Consider the following 12005-nt stretch of genomic DNA (forward strand, 5'->3'; position numbering starts at 1 on the left):
GATCACATCCTAGTATTTTGGGAAATATCTGAACTCCATCGAAGAGTATGAGAGAAAATCTTTCGGAACAGGGAAACAAGAAGTGGGCAAGTGGGGCACAGAGACCTTGATGCAATGTCTCATTGCACAAGATGGCACCTCTGGCAGTGTAGCACTCCCTCAGCATTGACACCAGAAGCATAAGCACTGATGCATGGGTCAGGCAGGCAGATATTACACAGGGACAGTTGCTAAGAAAGAGAGAAATAGGATGACCCCTGAGTGTTTGAGGCTGGTATGTTTTTATCAGTAGTGACTGGCTGTGAAATCCCTCTATCTTCTAACATTGCCAGAAAAGGGTGATTGGATTGTATCAACTGGAAAACACTCTGCAACACGCTCACCTTCCCAATAGATTGTAGAATAGTGCAAAAAGAGGCCATTCAGCCCATCAACTTGCACTGATCTCTCAATGAGCATCCCATCCAGAACCACCCCAACCCCATAGTCCCACATTTCCAATGGCTAACCCACCTAACATACACATCCCTGAACACTATGGGCAATTTAGCATGGCCAGTCCACCTGAACTGTACATCTTTGGACAGTGGGAGGAAACAGGACCACCCTGAGGAAACCCACACAGACACGAGGAGAATGTGCAAACTCCACATAGGCAGTCACCCGAGGCTGGAATTGAACCTGGGTCCCTGGCACTGCAAGGTAGCAGTGCTAACCACTGAGCCACCACACTGTCCATTAGGAGCAGGTGAAGGGATTCAGCGTCTGGAGACAGCTCCATCACTCAGTTACGCCAGTGTCGATCAAACCCCTTTCACATAGCTTTGAGTATCCTCAATGATCCACACTGATTTCAAGAGGTGAAATCCTGCCTTATCTCTTTCTTAAATGGGCAGCCCTTTATTTTTAAACCATGTCCCCTAGTTCTAGATTCTCACACAGAGGAACAGTGAGAGCATCAACAAAGAGGGGAAGGGAGAGAGGAGGGATATATGGTCTGCTGGGATGTGTCAGTCAGTGGTTTACGTTTGCAGGAGCAGGACCCTTTGCAACAGAATGAGATGAAACCAAAAATAGCAAAAGGTGAGTGAAAAAAGAAACGTAATCTGGCCTTGCTCACAGATGCAACTGCACCCGAATAAACAGTTGAAAACATTTAACATTCCACGTGAAATGAAAGTGGAGAGAAAGTGACTTAGCTAAAGCAGAACGTAGAGCAGAAACACCGGTGAAACGCAAGCTCTGTGAAACCGTGACACAATGTCAAATAATGGGCCACAGAATAGCTTTGGGGAATTTAATTCAAAACAAAAACCCAATATGACATTGGCTACCCTGGTCTGAAAAAACACATCTCAAATTTCAAATGGATCGAGTGCTGCCAAACCAGGCTGGTATGTGTGTGTGTGTGTGAATGCTGTTTCAAACTGCAGACTTCTTTCCCGGGTGATGACCTTCTCCTGTTTCAAAGCTAACTCCTGGCATTTCAATTTACACGGTTGGGAATTCTGACATGAGCTGATACAGCACGGGGAAAGGTGCTTTCAATTCCAATACCAGAGCAGGGATCAGTTGGACCCAGTCACGTGGACTGTGTTTGTTTGACTCATTGCAGGTGCTTTAGGTCAAACTCAATCACAGTGAGCCTGCTTTAAATATGACCCCCCACCCACCCCCACACTTATCCTAAAGCCATGACCTCTCATTCTAGGCTGCCCCACATGAAGGGACGGGCCCCTCCCCATCCAAGATGACATAGCACGGGAAATCCGGGCCCTGGAACCTCCAGGAGGATGTAAGTAGCCTCAACCAACCCGACTGAAGGATAATGCAATTAACATCAGAGTAACTGGAAAGGACATGTAACTTAGTGAGGATGTATTCTGTGTCAAACCAAGCATAGAAGTAGAAATTGAGAGAAAGAAATTTCAGCAGAGAGTAAAGAAAATGAAGACAAAGGGAAATGAAACGAAATCCAGATCCTCCAAGAATGATTGATGCTTGAAGGAAGAAGAATGACAAAAGTTAATTTTCAGTGCCAGAGAGGATGTTGGGTAGTAATTAATTTTTATCATGTTAGAAATGGCAAAATTTAATGCTGTGTGGCATACTGAGTTCAAAGACAGAAGCTTGACACCAGTGAATGCATTTCACAGTGAGGTACGTAGAAGTTGCAGAGTGAACATCCCAGCCAGCAATCCTCAGTCATTTCCTAACCTTATACCTACCCTTCGCCCGAACGTTCCTCTGCCATTGACCTTTGATTAATTGTAAGAACAATTTACAGTCCCCAGTGTGGAATACCTGGTCAGCATGGACAAGTTGGACTGAAGGGTCTGTTTCCATGCTGTACAACTCTATGACCATTATTCGGACAACAAAATCTGATCCATTGCCTTTTAGGTGAGACATTAAATTAAAGCCTCATTTACCCTCTCAGGGGATGCAAAAGATCCTCTGACCACTATTGTGGTCCTCTCCTCCAGGGACATAAGCCATTGTTTATCACTAGACTATCACAAAATGGCTTCATTGATCCTATTACTGGTTGTGGGATCTTGCTGTATTCTGATTGGCTGCCACGCATCTTTACATTACCAGCTAACACAGCACAGATTACTAAATCGATTCCAAGCCTGACAGGATGATTAGGTTGCCAAGGGAACAGTGTGATTTGTCATTTCCTATTCAGTTTTCTTCTTTTATGGGATGTGGGTTTTTATAACCCCTCCCTAACTGCCATTGAATTGACTGGCCATTTCAGAGGGCAGTTAAGAGTCATCCACATTGCTTTGGGTCAGGAATGGTAGGCCAGACCAGGGTAAGGATGCCAGATTTCCTTCCCTAAAGGGCATTAGTGAACTAGATGGGTGTTTAACAATCTTTTTTAGATTAGATTACCCTCAGTGTGGAAACAGGCCCTTCGGCCCAACAAGTCCACACCAACCCGCCGAAGCGCAACCCACCCATACCCCTACACCTAACACTACGGGCAATTTAGCATAGCCAATTCACCTAACCTGCACATCTTTGGACTGTGGGAGGAAACCGGAGCACCCGGAGGAAACCCACGCAGACACGGGGAGAATGTGCAAACTCCACACAGTCAGTCGCCTGAGGCGGGAATTGAAGCCGGGTCCCTGGTGCTGTGAGGCAGCAGTGCTAACCACTGTGCCACCGTGCCGCCCAATCATTAGATAGTCACCCATAACCTAGCTTTACTTTTAATTGGCCTGTTCAAAGATGTCATTATGCACTTCTGAGATTGGTACTTGAACCCAGGTCTCCAGACTAAAAGGTAGGGACACTACCAATGTGCCAGGGAGCCCTTTCCCAAGCTTCTTTGTCAAAAGCCAAATTTGACTTATTTCACATGTGACAGGGTGAGATTCAGACCCAAGTCTACCAGTAGTCTCAGGACGTCTAGTCAAGTGACAATACCACAAGACCACCACCTCCTCTTAACTCAGTAACTATTGGGAGTTGACAGAGGAGAAAAGCCAAGTAAAGAACTGTCCAAGTCAGACTGGAATCTATCAGTGGATTGAGTGATAGCACAACCATCTCATGAATTAAAAGATTGTGGACTCAACTATTACATTGGAGGTATGAGCAAATAGTCAAGGCTGGGTCTGTCAGTGCAGTATTGAGGAAACATTATTCCTGCATTGAGAAAGCAGGAGACAACAGCTTCGCTTCACTTAGAGGTCGCCACTGATGATGTTACCTCGCCAGGTAATGAAACGTCTGGATATCAAACCTACAGCTCAGCGAGCAAACCTACACCCTAAACCTCAACCTGAGCTACAAACCTTCACAAACCTTGCAGGAAACATTATGTAGGAAGCAGCACCTTTCAGGTGGGATGTGAAAACAAGCATTGACCTACTTGGTTGAATGTTAAATAACCCAAGCCACAGCTTCAAAGAACAGCAGGGGAGCTCTGCTCGCTGTCGTGGGCGAACAGCTGAACACCATCGCCGAAAACAGAGCAACTGCTTGTGGGATCTTGTTGTGCTCAGATTGGTTTCCAGGTTTCCTTACAATACAATAGTGACTGCACTTGAAATTTTGCTTTGTTGGCAGTAGATTACTGTGAACCCCTGAGACTGTGAGGGGCATTTTGTTACTCTGAAATGACCATTCCAGCCAGTCTGTGTAGACTCAACAAGGCAGTCCTAACCTCAAATGTCCATTTTATTCAACTGTGCTGCCACGTAATCTCATCTGAAAGGTGGATGCGTTCATCTTCTCAATTGCCACACAGTGTTCAGTCTCATATCCTCCAGCCTAGAGGTTCCCCCGGCTCCCTTCCCTGAATCTCTGATCATGTACCTGCTATCTACTCTCCTCATTCTGTATCAGCATGCTGGAGCTACCTAACAGCACTATGGATGTCTCTACAACGTGTGGACTGCCCTGGTTTAGGATGGTAGCTCACTAGCGCCTTCTCAAGGCTAAGTAGAGATAGGCTACAGATAATGACCCAGCCAGCAACACCCACATCCCATGACAGAATAATAAAAATAATTCTGCATCCCTTAACTAATGCAAATACATTCTTTAGTAGGGTTTTTAAGGGAATGACTATACTTTTACAGTTACTCCATTGTGTGTTGGCTATGGTTTAGTTTGGCAGCAATTTCTCTCAGTGTCACACAGTTTCAGACTCAATTCCCACTCCAAGTCTTGAGCTCCAAACTTCGGTGCAGTGCTGACGGGGAGCTGCACTGTCAGGGGAGCTGTCTTTCGGATGGCTCAGTAAACTGCAGCATCATATGCCCTCTTCAATGCTTGTTAAAAGTCTCAAAGCACTCATTTGAGAGAGCAATCCCTGACACAATCCAGGACAGAGTAGCCCGCTTGATTGGTACCACATCCACAAACGTCCACTCCTTCCATCACCAACGCTCAGTCGCAGCTGTGTGGACCATCTACAAGATGCACTGCAGAAATTCACCAAACATCCTCAGACAGCATCTTCCAAACACACAACCATTTCCATCTCGAAGGACAAGGGCAGCAGATACATGGGAACACCACTCCCTGCAAGCTCCCCTCCAAGCCACTCGCCATCCTGACTTGGAAATATATCACCGTTCCTTCACTGTCATTCAGTCAAAATCCTGGAATTCCCTCCCTAAGGGTATTGTGTGGACTGCAGCGGTTTAAGAAGGCAGCTCATCCCCACCTTCTCAAAAGCAAATAGAGATGTGCATTAAACACTAGCCTAGCCAGCGACTCCCACATCCCATGAGTGAATGAATAAAGTTTCCAGAGACATTGCAGAAGGCAGTGAATGCTCTAAGATGTAGGAGACTGTCTTGTGGCCAATTGTATTGTTATGTAACCGTGCCTGCTGTACTTGATCTGAGAATTCAGAAAGACTTTGAGAAATTTAGGAAGACATCAACGTTGCTGCATGATTGAAATAAAGTTCTGACAAAATTGATCATGTTTAAATGTGAGGGTGGCACAATGTGAGGCCAGTGATGCCCTCATCGCATGAGTGAATAAAAAATAGTCTCAGATTGTAAGTTGCCATGGTCCCATAGGACTGCTCGCTCTCTCTCTCTGAGAGAGAGAACTGGGTTGTGGAATATGGAGGAATTTAACTGAAACTAGGAGTAAGGAACTTCGGGAATGTCAGGAGACTGGGGTATTTCTGATTCACATGTTTCGAGAAGATTAAGGGGAGTTTTGACTAGTGCTGGAACGCTTGAGAATTTTGGATGGAGGTAATATTGGCAGGAGGGTCGATATGTTTAAGGGGGGGGACGGGGCGGGCGGGTCATTGTTCTGGGGACCTAGGCCTTAATCTTTACATGACCGATGTTAGAATTTGAATTCAATAAAAAATCTGAAATTAAGAGCCTAATAGTGACCATGAAACCATTGTTGGAAAAACCCCATCTAATTCACTAATGCCCTTCAGGGAAGGAAATTGCCGTCCTTACTGGTAGGTCTACCATGTGACTTCAGACTGCGCTTGATCCATAACCTGGGCAATAAATGCTGGCTGAGCCAGTGATGTCCTCATCGCATGAGTGAATAAAAAAAGTCTCAGATTGTAAGTTGCCATGGTCCCACAGGACTGCTCGCTCTCTCTCTCTCTCTCTCTCTCTCTCTCTCTCGAGAGAGAGACAACTGGGTTGTGATTTAATCTGAGAGTCAAGGGGAGAAGGAGAGTCCTTAATGGCTATCTCAGCTGGTGCAAGAAATTGGACCCACTCTGCATCACAAATCAACCGTCCAGCATAACCAAGCCCTTGACTAAACCAAGCCACAGGTCAACAGGAAAAGAGCAGTGTGAGGTTAATGAGGAGAAAATGTCTTTCTCAGGCAGTGGTGATCCAGAACAGGTTGTCTGAAAGGGTGCAGTGTGGTTGAATAGGAACTGCCAAAAGGGCATTTGGATGTATACTTGCACAGGTAAAACTTGCAGGGCTTGGCGAAAGAGCAGGAGGTGAAGGGTTAACTGACTAGCTCTTCCAAAACACAATGTAGACACGATAAGTTGAATGGCCAACATGATCCTATGAGGAGAGATAAGCCAAACAGATAATGTATTGAACTTTCTGCTTGTTCATTTAGTCACACAAAGCTCTTCAAAATGGAACATTCAGGAGAGCTTATTGGGTCTTTAAGCTGTTATCTCTAATCAAGGTATTTGCATGCACATTGAAATTAATTCTGTTCATGACAGGAGGAGTTTAACTAGGATATTAAACGTTTTCTGCAAACTGCCCCTGAACAATAAAATGCCTGGATAATACACTATCTCACTGAGGGTTGATTACATCTTTCATAATAAAATAAATTTATGATCACTCATCTTTTTTTTTAGGCAACTATTCATGCTAAAAGTATCCTGATCCATGAATGTATGTTCCCAGATCCATTAACCAACAGGGAGTGAGCACATCAACCATTATGCTGAGGCTAATTGCCATATTAACATTTTTATGAGATGAAAAGGGGCCTCTATGTCTTCCTTAACAAGCGTGTAATATTTGCACAAATCCTCCAGACTGAGCATTGAGCATTGTGATTCCACAGAGTTTGAACTGAGAATGTTTTCATAGAGAAGGGTGACACACCAGGGGTGTGAAGAGCAGAAGACTTTAGGATCGATTGTCAGGAACCGTACTCGGAGAACCTCATCTCTTACCCCTCCTAGCACTCCCTCTATTAGATGTTTACAGCACTTTAGAGCAAAGCTTCAAGTTAGCAAATCATTCCTGGAAGTTACAGGGTCACAAGAGTTCCAACACACAGAGTAAAGTTCCCAGGACAGCAACAGCACGGGGTTAGAAACAAAGCAAAGCTGTCTCTACACTGTCCCCTTCAAACACTCCCAGGACAGGGATAGCATGGGGTTAGATACAAAGCAAAGCTTCCTCTACACTGTCCCCATCAAACACTCCCAGGACAGAGACAACACGGGGTTAGATGCAAAGTAAAGCTCCTCTACACTGTCTCCATCAAATACATTTAAGGGTTGGCAATGGTCTAGTGTTATTACCACTGGGCTGTTAATCCAGAGACCCAGGTAATGTTCTTGGGACTGGGTTCAAACCCCACACAACAGATGGTGGAATTTAAATGCAAAAAAAATCTGGAATTCAGAGTCTAATGATGATCATGAATCCATTGTCAGAAAGATCCAAGTGGTTCACTAATGTCCTTTAGGGAAGGAAATCTGTCATCCCTTCCTGCTCTGGTCTACATGTGACTCCAGGCCTACAGCAATGTGACTGACTCTTAACTGTCCCCTGGGCAATTAGGGAATGGGCAATAAATGCTGGCCTGATCTCATCCTGTAACTGAACTTTAAAAAAACTCCCAGTACAGCGACAGCACAGGGCTAGATACAAAGTAAAGCTCCCTCTACACCGTCCCCATCAAATAAACAGCCATGTTCTACAATACTGGAATAAACCAGAGTGGTGTGTGCAGCCAGAACTGTTGAGTTGGACGGATGGATTGTGCTAAATTTAAGAAGGGATGGAATATATATTTTGCTGGCTTCAGGGCTAAGAATGCAAGACCAGTTAAACTGCCTCTTCCAGTCCTATATAATTCAGATGCCATGGTGACTGCTGACATAATGAATCTGCTTTGTTCTTCAAGACATTCCCAACTGAGACAGACTGGACTGTTGGGGATCCACCAAGCCTTGAGAGGAAACCTACAAGCCAATGAGATGTTGGTTCAGTTCTGTACGTTTCGTCCAGCAGGCAATAATAAACGGCCTCTCTGATTACTTCCCATTCAGTTATTTACACGGTTTGGATTCTGACTGGAGCCTTTCCCCTTCAGAAGTAGGAAAGTTGGAGCTGAAGAGGGGCATTGCTTTTACCATCTTTCTATGGTCTGCTAAGCCTTTACCTCTGGATCAGAGTTACTGTCGACACCAGAGTGAGAGAATCACACTTGCCCAACTCTGTCCATTCCTCACCAGCTTCAGGACTACATCAAGTGTCTGTTCCCTCCACAATGAACCAGTCCAATGCTCTCCTGACTGATTTCCCACATTGCAAACCTTATACATTTGCATTCATCGAAATTCCTCCTCACCTTCTCACCTGCACCAACTCCCATTTGCCTGGGCCAATCCCTGCACTCCACTTTGGTTCTGATTTTAAGATTCTCATCCTTGGTTTTAAACCCCCATGCCATGATCCTACCCCCTCCCAATCTCTGTAACTTTTCCAGCCTTCCTACCCTTTAGAGAACTCTGTGTACCTCCTCCATCTCTGACCTCTCAATCCATCAGTAGTGACCATGTCTACATCTGCCTGGGCTCTCAGGTTTCCTTCCGCCCAGCATCTCTTGACTTCTCTTACATCTATCTCCCACTTGAAGATACGCGGTATGCCCATCCTTTTGTTTAATTTGTTCATGGACATCAGTATCACTGGCGAGACCAGCATTTATTGCCAATCTGTAACCTCAGACAAGGATCAGCCCCATTACTCTGGGTCTGGAGTCACATATCGGTCAGTCCAGGTTAAGGACAGCAGTTTTCCATCCCCAGAAGACATTAATGAACCAGAGCGGATTTTGCAACAATTGGCAGTGGTTACATGAATACTATTGAGATGTCTTTTTCAAAAATCATTTTTATACTAACTTTACTGGATACGACAGAGGGCTGTGTTACCTGTGCTAATGGAGAAGCGATGTTTCAGGCATAAGCCTTTCATCAGGAATGGCATTCCTGATGAAGGATGCATGCTCGAAGCATCGTCTCTCTTGCTCCTTGGCTGTTCTTTTCCAGCTCCACACTTTTCAAGTCTGATCTCTAGCATCTGCAGTCCTCAATTTCTCCGAGTATCCTGTGCTAATCCGACAGAGCACCACCTGTGAAGTTCCCACACAAGTGCCTAAGGAAACAGGCACTAGCTAAATGTCTTAAATATAAACCTCCCCTTAACACCCCACTCGCTAAAAGAATAGCAGAGCAAAATTGGCAGAGAATTCCTAGAGTAATGACTAATAATGCCCACAACAGGCTCTGTAAATACAACCAGGAAATTTTGTGCCAAAAAACTTTATTCACTAGTACAACAAATAATGAAGGGACAGAGACAGCACAATAAGCCATAGACATTAGCTACAAACACAGAAAAATGAAAAATGTAGACCTGCAAAAAAAACTAGACAAACTTACACAAAATAACAACACAGACAACACAGAAGCATGGATAAAACACTTATCTGACCGACTCTTAACAGACAATGAAACCGTCTTAGTAAGAGGATTAAATTACAACTTCCAGGATGAGGACAAGAAAGATTTCTTAGCAGCATTAGAAACAACACTGAAAGACAACCAATACACAGAAGAAACTCAGCAAACCCTCAGACAGACAATCGCACCAACATTAAGCAGGAAAAAGGAGGGAAACACACTCCATACACAGGAAAGAAAAGCACTAGAAGGACTAAAAAAAAGATAAAAACATTGTTATCCTACTTGCAGGCAAAGGACACTTGACAGTCATTTTAAATCAAAGAGACTACATTGAAAAACCAAACGCACTACTTGCAAATACCAACACTTACCAACAAGTGGCGATAGACTCGCCCCCACAACTAGAAAACTGAATCACAGCCCTACTCAAAAACCTTCAGAAATCTGGAAAACTAAATAAGACTCACTTCCAAAAAATGAAACCAGGTGGATCCAACACACCACGCTTCTGCGGAGTACCCAAAACTCACAAACCAGAAGCCCCCCCCCCTCCTCAGACCCATAAGCTCGCTACCTGGAACACCAACTTACAGATTGACCAAGAAGCTACACCAAAGGCTAACACACTTAGTAGAAGACTCTCGCCACTCCATTCACTCCACCCAAGAATTCCTGAAGACCATCAAAGACACCAAGATAGAAGAGGATGAAATAATGGTCTCCTTTGATGTAACAGCTCTGTTCACATCCATCAATATTAACTTGGCCAAGGTAACACTGACTACACTATTAGAAGAACCAAAGACACATACACCAAACACCACCAACTTCATCAGCAAGGACAGCATCATCAGTGGACATATGTCCTACCACCCACTTCACCTTCAACAACAAAACCTACAGACAAACCAACGGAACATCCACGGGATCTCGACTATCAGGGTTTCTTAGCAGAGTCAGTAATGCAGAAACTTAAACAAACAGCTCTGCCAACCATCCAACCCGAACTTTGGATCCGCTACATGGATGACAACTTTGTCATCACTAAACGAAACAAATTAGAGGAAACCTTCAAGACCATCAATAATACCCTTACTGACATAAAATTCACTAAAGAGGAGGAAAACAACAACAAACTGTCATTCTTAGATGTTACAGTCGAACCAACAGCCAATGGGGAACTTCAAACAGCATCTACAGAAAAACAACACATACGGACCAAATAATGAATTACAGAAGCAATCATCCCAAAATCCACAAACAAAGCTGCATTTGAACATTATTCCAATGAGCCACCACACACTGCAGCACAGAGGAACTATGCAGAGCAGGGGAAAATCACCTAAATAGTGTATTCAAAAAGAATGGGTACCCAATGAACACAGTCCGCCGATTTCTCAGCAACAAACCCAAATAAGCAGACAAAATGCACCCAGAAACCCTCGCCACCCTCCCCTACATCAAAAATACCTCGGAAATGACTATCAGACTACTCAAATCCCTTGGCATCATGATAGCCCACAAACCCACCAATGCACTAAAACAGCAGCTAATGAACTTGGAAGACCCCATACAGACAACAAGCAAAACTAATGTCATTTACAAAATACCTTGTAAGGACTGTAGCAAACACTACATTGGACAAACTGGCAGAAAACTAGCCACCAGGATACATGAGCATCAACTAGCCACAACTAGCAACATGACATACTCTCACTAGTATCCTTCCATACAGATAAGGAAGGACACCACTTCAACTGGGACAACACATCCATCCCAGGACAAGCCAAACAGAGACACGTGCGAGAATTCCTAGAAGCATAGCACTCCAACCGGAACTCTATCAACAAACACATTGACTTGGATCCCATTTATCACCCCCTGAGAAAAAGAACAGGAAATGACATCACCAGAGGAAATGACATTACCAACCCAAGGAAACCGAAACACATAAATAAAAAAGTGGGCCGTACCACCAGTGCTTCATTCGGAGTCTCACTGATCATGTTACATAGTAGGGTGACAAAACATCTGAAAACGAACTTTCCAGCTCAGCAAGCAAACCTACATCCAGAACATCAACATGAGCTACAAATCTTCTTAAAACTCACTAACACCTGTGCTGATGTCCTTTTTCAGAGTTTAGTGTCAGAAGTTTACTCAAATAAGTTGTGAAGTGCCCTGAGACATTTTACCATATTGAACTTGTCATATAAATACCATGGACGTCCCTGCCGATTACACTTGCAGGAAGTGCACCCATCTCCAGCTCCTCCAAGACCGTGTTAGGGAACTGGAGCTGGAG

General features: G+C 44.3%; 1 protein-coding gene across 6 annotated transcripts in view; it reads right to left on the reverse strand.

The window, feature by feature from the left end:
* robo2 (roundabout, axon guidance receptor, homolog 2 (Drosophila)) overlaps positions 1-12005 on the reverse strand; it is a 1751833-nt gene that overhangs the window by 28769 nt on the left and 1711059 nt on the right. The window lies entirely within an intron of this gene.

This window comes from Chiloscyllium plagiosum, unplaced genomic scaffold, assembly GCF_037043375.1.
Source record: "Chiloscyllium plagiosum isolate Xiang-an unplaced genomic scaffold, Cpla_swu_hap1 HiC_scaffold_12, whole genome shotgun sequence".
Taxonomy (NCBI): domain Eukaryota; kingdom Metazoa; phylum Chordata; class Chondrichthyes; order Orectolobiformes; family Hemiscylliidae; genus Chiloscyllium; species Chiloscyllium plagiosum.